This window comes from Macaca fascicularis, chromosome 4 (genome assembly GCF_037993035.2).
Source record: "Macaca fascicularis isolate 582-1 chromosome 4, T2T-MFA8v1.1".
Classification (NCBI taxonomy): domain Eukaryota; kingdom Metazoa; phylum Chordata; class Mammalia; order Primates; family Cercopithecidae; genus Macaca; species Macaca fascicularis.
Window position 1 is genome coordinate 138,561,604 of NC_088378.1, and position 15,067 is coordinate 138,576,670.

General features: G+C 43.3%; 1 protein-coding gene and 1 long non-coding RNA gene across 5 annotated transcripts in view; one reads left to right on the plus strand and one right to left on the minus strand.

Annotated features, from left to right (window-relative positions):
- LOC135970650 (uncharacterized) overlaps positions 1 to 15,067 on the plus strand; it is a 17,564-nt gene continuing 2,497 nt past the window's right edge. For 3 of the 4 annotated variants that reach the window (XR_012433921.1, XR_010586448.2, XR_010586447.2), the window contains exons 1-2: positions 1 to 113; positions 8,775 to 8,990. This is a non-coding gene — a long non-coding RNA (uncharacterized lncRNA). Of the gene's footprint in view, positions 114 to 8,774; positions 8,991 to 12,428; positions 12,787 to 15,067 lie in introns of those variants that run through there. The other variant, XR_012433920.1, reaches the window with a different exon arrangement.
- LOC135970649 (uncharacterized) overlaps positions 14,100 to 15,067 on the minus strand; it is a 21,569-nt gene continuing 20,601 nt past the window's right edge. The window contains exon 5 of the mRNA XM_065544179.2: positions 14,100 to 14,396. The gene's annotated coding sequence lies outside the window, so the exon portion shown is untranslated. The remainder of the gene's footprint in view (positions 14,397 to 15,067) is intronic.

Here is a 15,067-nt window from a genome sequence, read left to right on the forward strand (position 1 = left end):
AGTGGCCATTGCCGATGCACCCTGAAGACTGAAGGAGCCAGGGCAGAGCCAGGATCCTGCGAGCCACGGCCCTGGCTGCCCTGCTGAGCCTCCCGGAAGCCAGGTCATCAGGGGTGAGTGCTCAGGTGGGCGAGGGAGAGTGGGGGCTCTGGGCGCTTCTGGAGTCCACAGATGCTGTTTTCTTTCCTGTTTCTTTTCTCTCTTCTTTACTGTTTTGCGTGCGCCTCCCTTTTGCTTTCTCTCATTCTAACAACAGTATAACCAACGTTTACTGAACGCCTCCTGAGTGCCAAACCTCATGTCCTTCCTCACAACACGATTTTCAGAAAGGCTTTCATTAATGCAATTTTAGAAATGAAAAGACTGAGACTCAAAGAGATTCATAAATGTCTCCTTTCCCCCATGTCCTCGCGCTGAAGAGAGAAGAGCTGGGGCTTGGCAACCTCCTCTGGAGATTCTCTTGTAAATTGTAGAGGTCAGCTTCCTCAAATAGGAGTCTGCAATGTGGGTTTTTTTTTTTTCTTCCTTCCTTCCTTCCTTCCTTCCTTCCTTCCTTCCTTCCTTCCTTCCTTCCTTCCTTCCTTCCCTCCTTCTCCCTTCTTCTTCCTCTTTCTCCTCTTCTTCCTTCTTCCCTTCTCCTTCTCCTCCTCCCCCTCCCCCTCCCCCTCCCCCTCCCCCTCCCCCTCCCCCTCCCCCTCCTCCTTCTTCTTCTTCTTCTTCTTCTTCTTCTTCTTCTTCTTCTTCTTCTTCTTCTTCTTCTTCTTCTTCTTCTTCTTCTTCTTCTTCTTCTTCTTCCTTCTTCTTCTCTCTCTCTCTCTCTCTCTCTGTCTCTCTCGAGACAGGGTCCTGCTTTGTTGCCCAGGCTGGAGTGCAATAACGTGATCACAGTTCACTGCAACCTTGAACTCCCAGGCTCAAGGGATCCTCACACCTCAGCCTCCTGGGTAACTGGGTCTACAGGTGTCTGTCACCACACCTGGGTAATTAAAAAAAAAAAAAAAAAAAAAATATATATATATATATATATATATATATATATTTTTTTTTTTTTCTTAGATATGGAGTCTTACTGTGTTTCCTAGGCTGGGCTCAAACTCCTGGCCTCAAGTGATCCTCCTGTCTCAGCCTCTCACAGCACTGAGATTACAGGTGTGCGGCACCACACCCAGCCCGTTAGTGATTCTCTCCCATTTCATTCAGTCCTCAACCCACTGCATTCTCTGTTTTTCTTCCTCACATCTCTGATGCTGCTCTCAGGGTGACCTTTATACAACCCAAACCAGTGGTCACTTCTCTGTCTCTATCTCTTGTGTGTCATTAGTGTGTTTGTGATGCATCCGCTCCTCCTTCCTGGACTTTTTCTCCTGTCTGTTGTCTTTTATGAACCCACTTCCTCTTTGTTTTCCTCCTACTTTCTAGTCTTCTCCTTTTCAGCCTCTTTTTTCATGTCTGTGTTTGTCTGGATGCAGGAGCACACACTCAGACCCTTGCTATTCTGACTTTATGTACTTTTCTTGAGTGGCCCGATCCAAATGTAGAACTTTGCTTATAATGAGTCTCCTTCCAGTCTATGTCACTAACCTAGTGTAGCCTGGGACCCATCCATTTAGCTCTCTGTCCTCAGATTAACTCCATTTGTTCCCACAGAAATTCAAACTAAGCATGTTTCAAACAGAGCATCTAACCTTCTCTCAATTATTTCATTTTTCATCACCTTTGCAGTCACTGATGCCACAGTTCTTCACACTGTCTGGGTATTCTGGACTCCTTCATATCCCTACTTCTGGCACAAGATTTAGTGATTCCTGTGGCCTCTCATGTCATTACTGCCATTCAAACCCGCCTGCTGTCTCCCTCACCCCATGTTCCTGCCCCTGCCTACACCCTCATGACTTCCCACCTGATGGCTGAAGAGTTGTACTGGTCTTGCTTTCAAACCAGCCTCCTCCAACCCATCCTCCTTACCGCTGCCCCCTCCACACACAAATCTCATCATGTTACTGTCCTGCTTAAGATGCTTCACAACCTCCCATGTCCAGTGGGATAAAATGCAAACACCTGCCATCAGCACACAAGGCAGGTTACAGTGCAGCCCGGCCCACATCCCACCTGGCTTCAGTCACGCTGAAGAACTGCAGTTCTCCTTGCAACTTTATGCCTCTCTGCTCCTGAGCCTGCTTCTCCTGCTGGAAATGCCATTTCCCCTTTCTCTGTTTTGCTAACCTCAGGTAAACACAGTCCCCAGGAACCTTTCCTAAATCTCATTTTTTCAAAGTGCCCTCTTTATGCTCCTGAGCGGCTCCAGTGTATATCTTATGGTACTCAGTGGTGATCAAAACAACCTATGGAAATAAAAAATTAAAAAAACACGAAATAAAATACACATGTAGCAATCTTCTTTTCTTTGTCTCTTTGGATTTTGGATTTCAAGCAGCTTGAGGACAAGGCCCATGTCTTCTGAGTTACATCCTTAGTGCCTAGAGAGCGAACATTCACAATGAGTGTTTATTTAATGGAATGAAAATTAACATTTGAAGGTGGAATTTGCTTTAACATGCACAGACCTTTAGTTTTAGACTGTGTGAATATAATAAAAACAAAGTAACCTAAGGTAAACAAACCACACCTCTGTGGCACAGCTTGTATGTCACGTTTTTCATTTGGTTTTTCTTTGGGCTTCGTTTCTGTAGGTAAATAATTCTCTAGCCCATAAACTCAGTAGAGGATCCTCAGCATCCGTGTGTGCCTCTGAACTTGCTGTCACTTGATGCATTCAAGGAGAGGACTGGTTTTCCCGTGTTGGGCTTGGAGGAGAAATCCTCGCTTAGGGAACAACAACCATGCAGTGTCATTTCGCTTTGCTTCCTCTTCCAGGCTGAACCCCGTGCTCTCTCATCTTTGTTCTTTTACTGTAATAGTAATAGACTTTTTTGTTGTCAACCTTTTGCTGCTTCTTATACATCAGGTAAAGCTAAGATACTATCCCATAGGTGTTTCAAATGCAACAACTTTTATTTCCAGGTAAAACTACACTTGAAAATACACATTCAACAAGAACATTTTGTGAATGTTGTGTGAATGACAACACTTTTAAATTTACTATGCCTTAAAATGAAAGTGTTTTGATAAAATTATATAAGGTACCATTTTTATTCTAAAAGTAAGAACGTAACTTGGAGTCTACAAATAGCACTAAGACTCTGGAGGTCTTTTCATGTCCTGCATTATTTTTTTCCCCGAAAGATTTTGATTTCATCTCCCCACTTCCCTGCCTTGCTCTGTGGCTATATCAGTATTTTTTATGTCTGGTCCTGTAGGGGTTCTGAGACCCTGTGGGAATGGGGTAGGGGGACTATGCAATTTTGTTTTTACCAGGAGTTGTGTGACTTGGGCAAGTTACTTTATTTCTGTGGTCAGTTCCCTAATATGTAAAATAATTTCTTCTGTTAAATCAAGTTTAGCCTAAACTTGGTTTAACATATTTTAAGTTTGGCCTAAAGGTTTCTCTGTACATCACGAACAAGTGGAGGTGTAAACAGACCGTAGCCTACAGTTGTGCCAATCACCAAGTTTTGGCCAATCATATGTAGCCAACTGTTTGAACCGTGTTCAAGTTAGGCAGACATTGAGCTGTAACCAATCTGGCCGTTTCTGTACCTCACTTCTGTTTTCTGTGTGTTACTTTTCTTTTTCTGTCCGTAAACTTTCTTCCACCACGCGGCTGTGCTGGAGACTCTGGGCATACTCTGGCTTTGGGGGCTGCCCGATTTGTGAATTGTTTATTGCCCAATTAACCTCATTTAAAATTTATTCGGCTGAAGTTTTTCTTTTATTAGGTGGTGTCAGAAGTGGGGTTGGAAGTAGAGCTTCTAATGACCCCCAGGAGTGCTGAACGACCTAGTGAGGTACACTCCGGGCTCATTGTGTCTCCTTCTCTCTCGGAGCAGCTGGGGATGGTGGGAAGTTCTCTCTCAGATTCTGAAGCTCCACAGATTTGTGTGTTGAGCTCTCTTGAGTTTCTTTGAGTAAATTTCTGATCCTGATTGGGTTTGAAAGTAGCAAAAGAAATTGAACTGAGTCCAGGATCAGATTGGCTCCAGTAATTAACTGGCTTGGATCTAGTTAGAGGCCTCTTACATCTAACTGGATCAGAAAGAAACCAGTATTAAATGGCAATATTGCAAGGGTGTAAAATTTGGCTTTTGGAAATTCACAGGGATTTTCATGTTCTACTCCTTTGTTTCATTTTTCTTGTGCACTTATATAGGAAAAAAAAAAATCACTGGCTAAGTTGAACAAGGGAACCTGAGAGCAAAGCCAATATTTGAGGTAAAAATGTGATCCTTAATTTCTGAAGAACTGAATTCCTTTTGGATTACACATGCATAAGTATTAGGACCTGGAAGGAGCAAAGTCTTACAGAAATTGTCCAGGCGTGGTGGCTCACACCTGTAATCCCTGCACTTTGGGAGGCCAAGGTGGGTAGATTGCTTGAGGCTAGGAGTTTGAGACCAGGCTGGCCAACATTGTGAAACCCTGTCTCTACTAAAAATAATAAAAAAAAAAAAATTCCAGGCATGATGGCATGTGCCTCTAATTCCAGCTACTCGGGAGGCTGAGGCACAAGAATCACTTGAACCTAGGAGGTGGAGGATGCCATGAGCTGAGATCATAATATTCCACTCCAGCCTGGGTGACAGAGACTGTGTCTCAAAAAAAAAAATTTTTTTTTTTACTAAAGATAACTTGCAGTGGAACATTCCGAAAGAACAACACTGCACTGAAGTGTATTTGAAAATGAGGGCTCCCAAATTAGTGTTATGTACAGTCATGTACAGTCTCATGTAGTGATGCCTATTGATATGCAGAAACTTCTAAAAAGTTTCAATATTTGCATTTAAAGACTTTATAAAAACTAAATAAAAATTTTAAGCAACTAATTGATTTAAAAAATTAAATCTGCCTTGCACTTTTTGCTGATGGCTGTGGGTGACAGGATGAGGCATGTACAGGATCATGGGACATGGGGAACTTTTTTCTCCCCAAAGTGGACACTTGAGAGCTGATGAAACAACTGGAAAAGATCCCTTCATGACTGACAAGCAGCTCCCTGAAGTTTTTTATTTTTTGAAATGGAGTCTCACTCTGTCACCCAGGCTGGAGTGCAGTGGCACAATCTCAGCTCACTGCAACTTCCGCCTCCCGGGTTCAAGTGATTCTTCTGCCTCAGCCTGTCGAGTAGCTGGGATTACGGGCGCCCACCACCACGCCCGGCTAATTTTTTGCATTTGGTAGAGATGGGGTTTCACCATGTTGGTCAGGCCGTTCTCAAACTCCTGACCTCAGGTGATCTGCCCACCTTGGCCTCCCAAAGTGCTGTGATTATAGGCATGAGCCACGGCGCCCGTCCCTGAACTTTTAATTTAGTGTCACTGCAATAGATGGGTCCTTCTCTGGCCTCCCTGAACTCTTTGCCTTCTCCACCCTGCTGCAATCAATGCTTTTCTTTTTCTCTTTCTCTTCTTTCCTTTTTCTATCTTTCTATTACATCTTGCCTAGAGACCACATGGTGAAACTCGTGGCTGGAGGTCATTCCACCCCACTTTGAATGGATTAAAGATAGCAGAGCCCAACCAGGGGCAAGTTTAAGCCTTACCAGTTCAATATTGGGCACTAAGCAGAGTGGCTAATGTCTAAGTTTTGTCACATGTATTTTGCTGTGGCTGGACGGGAAAATATTAATTCAGCTCCCCCATGCAATCTCTTGGGCAGCATCTTACAAAATTGAGAGGCTTTTGCCTATGGTTCCATGAAATCAAACAAGATGATTTTCCTTTGCATTGTGACTTGGCCCCCAGGCCACACACACCAGGGTGCAGCTAACAGGGTCACTAGGGCCACTCAGAAAGAGGGAGCCCGGAAGCCTGGCATGCTAGCAAAAAGGTAAGAATTTCTTAGCAGTCGGACTTCTGGCCTCTCTCTGTGTGGAAATGGTTGTAGGAATGGTAAAAATCATGGTGTCCTCTGCAAAGTTTTAATTAATGATAAAAAGGATTTGTGAGCTAATTTTAAGCTGTAGCAGATCTGGTGTACTTTGTGCTATGAATTAGTCTTTCTGTGTCATTTGGTCATAAAAAGGGGTTAAATAGGATCAAATGTGGGCCTAGGACTCCCAGAAGCCTGCTGTTCAAGCCAGCCTGGCAAACTGGTCAGTTACAAACTGCAGGTCCCTGAAACCAAAAAACACTGGATAAGGATTCCCTCTCATCTTGTTGTATGTCCTTGGGAGCTTGACCTTATAACCACATGATGGTACTTGCTTTTGGTCTCCACCATCTGGAGGACAGGAATTTTGGAGTTCATGTCATAGTTAGCTCTAAAAATTGTCTTGAACAGTTAAAAGCCTTTGCAAGCGGAAAATTGGCCGCTCTTCCTCTTCTGGGAAGAGCAATGGAAACCACCAGTGGTGTAGCTTAGTGGTTAAGGCTTTTCCATCTTATGATGGTGGCCAGGGTTCAATCACAGCTCAGGGAATGAGACCTGTTTGGTTTGAGATCTTTGCTATTTGCTGATTCTCTTCCCCTCATGAACAACTTCTGACTCCTCATCTTGAGTTTTCCTTTCTCTGAGCTATGTTTGGAAATTCTAGAGTTTGTAAAAATTGCTTGCTACCCTTTTGAAAATACCTCGTACACTTGTGGTTAAGTCATAACCTTAGTTAAGGCTTATTGGTTTCACCTGGGAGATTGCCTTTGGTAAAGTTCAAAAGCCAGACATATTGGCTGTTTAGCCTGGCTAAAGTCGAGTAATAAGATATTTAAAATGATTTTTTTAGGCTGGGCACAGTAGTTCATTCCTGTAATCCCAGCGCTTTGGGAGGCCAAGAAGGGTGGATCACCTGAGGTCAGGAGTTTGAGACCAGCCTGACCAACATGGAGAAACCCTGTCTCTACTAAAAGTATAAAAATTAGCTGAATGTGGTGGCTTGCACTGGTAATCCCACCTATTCAGGAGGCTGAGGCAGGATAATTGCTTTAACCTGGGATGTAGAGGTTGCAGTGAGCTGAGATCGCACCACTGCACTCCAGCCTAGGCAACAGAGCAAGACTCCATCTCAAAAACCAAACAAAAGGTTTTTTTTTGTTTTTTTTTTTGTTTTTTTTTTTTTTTAGAAAGAGCGCTATAGTTAAAAGTCAGCTTAATTAAAAGTGGATATCCAAGCTATAGGTATATTTAAAAGGCCTTTTGGTTTTTTCTCTTCTTGGATCTTGTTTTTTTTTTAAGTTTTTTTTTTTTTTTTTCTTTTTAGCCAACTGAATTGTTTTTCTCCATTTTGTCTTCTTGTCACTTTTGTTGCACACATGAGAGGACTTAAGGTAACTTCTAACAGCCTGGGACTCCTTGGGAAAAACAGAGGAGGCACTACAGATCCTGTTTTGGGATAAACCTCTGTTTTCCTCATGAAACACCAGGAATCAAAAGCAGATAGATCCCTCTGAAAATCTAAGGCTAAGTATCCTTTTGGGGATGGCCAACATGGCAAAACCTAGTCTGTACTAAAAATACAAAAATTAGCCTGGATAAGTGGTGCACACCTGTAGTTCCAGCTACTGGAGAGTCTGAGGCATGAGAGTTGCTTGAGCCTGGAAGGCGGAGTTGCAGTGAGCCGAGATTGCACCACTGCATTCCAACATGGGCAACAGAGTGATACTCTGTCTCAAAATAAAGGAAAGAAAGAAAGAAAGAAGGGAAGAAAGAAAGAAAGAGAGAGAGGAAGGAAGGAAGGAAGGAAGGAAGGAAGGAAGGAAGGAAGGAAGGAAGGAAGATCATTTCCACAGTTAACTGCTTAATGCTGATGCAGTTTCTGAAAACTTCACAAGTAGGCACAATTCTAGAATATGGTGTCTTTTAAGAGGTTCCTGAAAGGATGGAAAGGACCCCAAAAAGTACTCTTGATTACAGGTTTCTGATAACTTTAGAATCATATCATTTTTACTGGGTAAGAAAATTCCTGGAGCTTTTTTTTTTTTGAGACAGAGTCTCACTCTGTCGCCCAGGCTGGAGTGCAGTGGTGTGATCTTGGCTCACTGCAACACTGCAAGCTCCGCCTCCTGGGTTCACACCATCCTCCTGCCTCAGCCTCCCGAGTAGAGTAGCTGGGGCTTCCTGGAGCTTTAATGAAAAGACTGACTGGTTTATAAAACTGCTATTCCAAGTAGAATACAAATTAATTGAATACCAAGAAAATACTTTGCAAGTCTTTCATGCTAAATCAGCCAATACTGAAATTGTTTTGATATACAATTTGAATAAACTCTGTGGTCTAACTCAAATTACCTGTGATAACCCATCAGTTATCAGTGCTATGCACCTCAACTGGAGAAACAACCGTGTTAAGCATGGACTCATGGAGAACCAAGGTGGCTGCCTTATCCTTCCTGAGCTTTTAAAGCTTTTATAATTTAAAGTTCTGCATTCCATCACTCATCATGGAAAAGATAAAATGATCCAAGTTAAATGCATATTGGTGTGGTGACTTCTATATTGCTAAAATAGTTTATGACCAATGTTTGGCTTGCCAAATCCATATTCCTGGGAAGATAATCAAAGCTTCAGGTACATTCTGCTACCCAGTGAGCCGTCTAAACATTTATGAAGGGATTTCAGTCAATTGTCATTTTCAGTGCATGTTTTCTGATTGTGAAAAAGCTTTCCTATACAAGTCAACTGATGTTATAACAGTAGATTATTATGACACAGTGTATTTTCACCAGATAAAGAAAGCTTTTTATGGCTCACTGACTGAGGACAGTCAATCCCTTCACAATCTGGAACCTGAAGATTGGATCTTCTGAGAACATCAGAGAAAGAGTGCCCCTGCCATCCACACTGCAGCAAACATCAGAACCATGAACCTTGGGTTCATAATCTCTCAACTGAGAAGGATCCCTCCGCATTCTTGAAACTGTACACCCATCGGAACCCTTAAGGTAAAGCTAACCAGGGAAGTTTCTCCCCAGAGGAAGATGGTATCCTTGATGTGAAGAGCTTTTACCAAGATCACAGATCACGACTTCTCTGCTATAATGAGGCTCTTATCTTTGAGTATTTTTCTCCTTGCTTATGCCTCTATGAACAATAGAAGTACAAAGAGGGTCTGTTGTGTGCACTCATGGGGTAGGTATACTTTTATTTGTGAAGGGTTTTGCAGCCAGCCTTATACATGGATAACCTCACACCTTGATAGATGAAAGATGAAGGCCCAGTGTAGGTGAGAAGTTTTAATAGTACATAGGTTGCCTCATCATCAGTCAGAAACAGAACATTGATTCACTCCCCTATTCCACATCATGGGTTAAAGAGAACATTGCCAGGAGGACTTCACTCTTCTAGAAGTGTCCTTTTTTACCAAGATTTGGAGTAAAACAGGCAATGATTAGAAATGTATCCCTCATGATAGGCTCTAAACAGAGTCTACTGTAAGGGCTATGGTTATGCAACAGATTTTAAATTCTTTTGTGAAAGTTATGCTTAATAATAGGATTGCTGTAGGTTACTTACTGGCTAAACAGAGAAGTATCTGTGCAGCTGCTGGCACTTGTGGCCTATGGAGAAATACATCACATCAGGTACTACAGAGATTCAGTTGTAGGTAATTAATGAAGAGACTGCCTAGTTAAGTGAGTAACTCTTTATTTAGTTCATTCTTTGATCTATTTAATTTCAGGTGGTTTGGTTTATGGGGACCTTGGGTAAGGAGCATACTACAAACTCTTGGTATTATCCTCCTGATAGTCGTAATAGTAGTCTACCTGGTGCACTGTATTCTCTCAAAAGTTTTACGGCCGGGCGCGGTGACTCACGCCTGTAATCCCAGCACTTTGGGAGGCCGAGATGGGCGGATCACGAGGTCAGGAGATCAAGACCATCCTGGTGAACATGGCGAAACCCTGTCTCTACTGAAAAATACAAAAAAGTAGCCGGGCGAGGTGGCGGGCGCCTGTAGTCCCAGTTACTCGGGAGGCTGAGGCAGGAGAATGGTGTGAACCCGGGAAGTGGAGCTTGCAGTGAGCTAAGATCCAGCCACTGCACTCCAGCCTGGGCGACAGAGTGAGACTCCGTCTCAAAAAACAACAACAACAACAACAACAAAAAAAACGTTTTAAATGTTTGCATGTAGCCATCTCTAGAATGTCAAATTGTCTCTTTTCACCTGAAATGACAAGAGTGAAAGAAATGTGTGACCATGAGGGCACTTTAATCTATGAATGATGTGCTGAGACTGGAAACCCAAAATGATGGTAGCTGAGAGTGATGCTAAGGCCCTAGGCTTTGGTCACATTCTCACTTAAGTGAGAATAAAAGGGGATATTTAAGTGAGAATAAAAGGGGATATTTAAGTGAGAATAAAAGGGGATATTTTTAAACAAAATCACGAGAGGTCATTGTTTTGGACTTCAATGAAAGTCCAAATGCACTAAGCTCCAACAGATCAGACCAAACCAAAATGAAGTCAGTCCCTCGTGCTAAATGTGGCATAATTAAACTAAGACTTTAAGGAAACACGTAGATTCTAGAACAGACTAGGTTTTGTTTTTTATCCTATAAACAGAACGTTCCAGCAAAAGGAGGTACCCTGTAATCTAACTCTTACAAAAATAAAATAAAATAAACAAATAAACTGAAGTCCTTGTTCCCCCTTACAAAACTCCTTGTTCTGCTATTTCCCAGTGGGTTTCAAGACCAAATAAGTACATTTACAATGGTCATAGTGGCATCAATGACTAAAGTTTTGGTCAATCTCTCAAAATTGAGATGACGACCAAAAAAGCAAAATTGTTAAATCAAGTTTAGCCTACAGCTGTCTCCTTACATATTTTAAGTTTGGCTTAAAGGTTTCTCTGTACATCGTGAACTATAATAATAAGTGGAGGTGTAAACAGACTGTGGCCCACATTTGTGCCAATCACCAAGTTTTGGCCAATCATATGTAGCCAACTGTTCAAACTGTGTTCAAATAAGGATACACCCAGCTGTAACCAATTGGGTGTTTCTGTACCTCACTTCTGTTTTCTGTATGTCACTTTCCTTTTTTTTGTCCATAAATCTTCCACCACATGCCTGCACTGGAGTCTCTGAACCTACTCTGCCTCGGGAGGCTGCCGGATTCACGAATCATTCATTGCTCAATTTGACTCTTTTTTTTTTTTTTTGAGATGGAGTCTCACTCTGTCGCCCAGGCTGGAGTGCAGTGGCATGATCTCGGCTCAATGCAGGCTCCGCCTCCCGGGTTCACGCCATTCTCCTGCCTTAGCCTCCCGAGTAGCTGGGACTACAGGCGCCCACCACCACGCCTGGCTAATTTTTTTGTATTTTTAGTAGAGATGGGGTTTCACCATGTTAGCCAGGATGGTCTTGATCTCCTGACCTCGTGATCCACCTGCCTCGGCCTCCCAAAGTGCTGGGATTACAGGCGTGAGCCACCGAGCCTGGCTCAATTTGACTCTTTTGAATTGAATTCAGCTGAAGTTTTTCTGTTTTTCTTTTTTTCTGTTTTTTGGAGATGGAGTCTCACTCTGTCACCCAGTGTGGAGTGCAGTGGCACAATCTCAGCCCATTGCAACCTCCCCCTCCCGGTTCAAGCAATTCTCCTGACTCAGCCTCCCAAGTAGCTGGGACTACAGACACCATGCCTGGCTAATTTTTGTATCTTTAGTAGAGACAAAGGGGTTTCACCATATTGGCCAGGCTGATCTTGAATTCCTGACCTCAAGTGAACCACCCGCCTTGGCCTCCCAAGGTGCTGGGATTACAGGCATGAGCCACCGTGTCTGGCCAGATGTTTTTCTTTAACACTTCTACATGGAAGTGTGAGGATTCAATGAGTAAGTTGAGCACATGGTACATGTTCAGTGAATATTTTCTGATTGTGTTCAGTGTTATCATTATGGGAATGGTGTGAGGGATATGTAAGTCTTCAGAGACCAGGGAAACACCTGAAATCTTCTATGAGTCATCTCTGTCGTTGTTTATCCCCATTCCTTTTCTTTTCATTCGTTTTGCATTTCTCATTTTCTGTTATTCCCTTGCATTCCTAAAAACCTTCCCGTTACCTGCTTGCTTCCTGTATTCTGTGTCGTTTCCTACATGTTCACCATTCTGCAGTCTTCTTCCCCTTCACGCAGCAGACCCTGTGTCAAAGTATGCAGAGTTTGTGCAGACACACAGACCCTCTGGGGAGTATGTGTTTGAATTTGATGAAGATGAGCAGTTCTTTGTGCACCTGGACAAGAAAGAGATGGTCTGGCATCTGTCAGAGTTTATTCATGCTGTGAGGGGCAGAAAATGAAGGGACCAGGGATGGAAAGGGATGGGGGACAGAACACTAAGCTGGCAGTCCTAACCCCACTGTGTTGGCTCTACTCCAGGTGTCAAACTTTCTCAGTCAGAAGTTGACATAAGGAAGTGACCAGCTTCAGGTCTCCTTTGAAGCTCCCAGCCTAGTTTTCTTTTGAATCTCTGCTCTTTAACCACAATGACTTATGTACCCCAAGACTCCTCCACCTCCTGGCTGCCTGTGATCTTCCTGCACCTAGCACTCAGCAAAGGGTCTGACATTTAGATAGCACTCAATCAACATGAAGAATTTAAAGTATAGTGACAAGGTGGTGCCCACACTGGATGGTCTGTATGCTGTGGTCGCATCAGGGACCTTTCTCTGCACCGCATTTTTCCTGAGAAATCCCAGAGTTCAATAAATACCTGTGTATGTCAGAGCTAGACACATCTGATGCCTTTCTGGGACTGCTTATATTCTCAGTTCCCTAGGAATGCAAATCCTGGACCTGTAATTGTAGGATACAGGTGCATTATGGGTGCAGATACCTCAGTTTTGCATCCTGCAAGAATTAGTCTGGAGATTGTTCACTCCACTCTGGATATTGCTGACACCTACAGCATGTTTCCAGGGGACAAAAATGGAAGGGGATGACTCTGATTGGATAGTGAGAGGAACACGGGTAGCTCTGGGAAACTGACCAGGGATAGGTGCCCAGGGGCACACAAGGCCCAGAAGCTGCTTGTGAGAAGTCAGGGAGAAGGAAGCCAACATCTGGATGTGTCAGAGAGCCACTGAGTGCTCATTATGTGTATCAGGAGTTAAGAATCCATCCTCTACATGAAAAGAAAAGCTTAGACCAAACATGTCTTCTTCCTTGATTTACAGTAACTTACTATGAAATGCAAAACATGTAACAATTTTGGACTGTTAAAAAAAAGATCAGTGTTTGAAAGAGTGCTGCACATATTGCTTTGCACTTTCAACAACGGGGAGGCGTTTCTCTCTGTATGAATTATTAGCTCAGGAGGTCTAGGCTGGTGAATGAATGCAGACTTACAGGATAAATGTCTACTGGATGCATTCAAAAGGCCAAGCAACATTTGGTTAAGGGGTATTTGTGACGGCATTCAGAGAAAATGTTGAAAGTGTGTTAGATTATATTTATCATTGTAAATTCTGATGCTCATTTAATTTCTTAACAGTAATGCTGGCCGGGCGCGGTGGCTCAAGCCTGTAATCCCAGCACTTTGGGAGGCCGAGACGGGCGGATCACGAGGTCAGGAGATCGAGACCATCCTGGCTAACACGGTGAAACCCCGTCTCTACTAAAAAATACAAAAAACTAGCCGGGCGAGGTGGCGGGCGCCTGTAGTCCCAGCTACTCGGGAGGCTGAGGCAGGAGAATGGCGTAAACCCGGGAGGCGGAGCTTGCAGTGAGCTGAGATCGGGCCACTGCACTCCAGCCTGGGCGGCAGAGCGAGACTCCGTCTCAAAAAAAAAAAAAAAAAAAAAAAAAACAGTAATGCTAATACATGCTCTTAGTAAGTTATATGTCGAATCAGTGCTATGTCAATATGGGTCCTATAACACAGATTTGCAGTCTGCTCACAACTGAATAGCTAAGAATAGTGGCTTCAGACCTGAATGGATGATGACACCAAACACGATGATGGAACAGCTCACTGAAATACAGTAAATCCAGGAGAGGTCCATGTCCAACGGACCATCTTATACAATAGCTTGGATATCCCCATTTTCATGGTTGTCTTCTTTCCTATGTGTAAACCACATTGAACTTCTTTATTAACTCTCACTGTTTGCCAAAACTCTCAAGAAAAAAAGTGATGAGACATGACTTGGTATATATTCTTAACAGAAAACGGTCATGCTGGGTTTTGATTATTGATGGCACTAAGGGGAAAGGAACTTGGCTGGAGGCCCCATGAGAGAAACCATGCATTGAATCCAGGAACAGAATGATAGAAACTGGCTTCAGGGCAACTGCTCAGCAGCAGCATCCTCTTGGGAGGCTGGGGGTCTGTCCTTCAAGCAGATACTGGGAATAAAGAAACAGAAAATGCTTGTTCCAAGGCACATTAGTCTTTTAGGCAAGGTCAAGAACCCAGTGGAGGTAAAAAACAAAGTTATCCCAGGTTGCTGGCCCTCTTCCTTTAAGTCCCAGGAGACAAAAATAATGGTGAGAGGCTGAATCTCACGCTGACAAAGAAGAGAGTTGATCTGAGCTTCCTTTAGCAAAGGAACCATGCAATGCTCTTTCCCCACTCACCCCAGGGCTGAGGTTGAAACAGGGGTTCAGGCCTCAGACTCTTTTCCTAGAGGAGTCTCAGTGTCACAATGCACAGAAAGGACTTATGTCCTCCTGTAACTCCCGCAATAAGGAAATCAAAGCAGGAATATCGCCTGTTTATGCAGATCCTTGTTGAATTGAAATGACAGGAGGAAAGAGAATGTATTCAGCTATTGAAACCACCTCAGACAATTAGAGAAACGTTTTCATCACACTTCCATAGCCCATCACTCAATGGACACTCTGCAGGAGCCTGAGTAACTGGGACTTCATGCATCTGGCTGCATTAAGATGCTAGGCTGGGATTCCTCTCTCCTTAGAAGCTGTCTTTGTTCCCTGACTATGTGATTTCAGTAAGCCCTCTGGCAGTGCTTTTTTGTCTCAGCCCCTCATCATGGAAGAAGGGTGAGCAAGTTGGG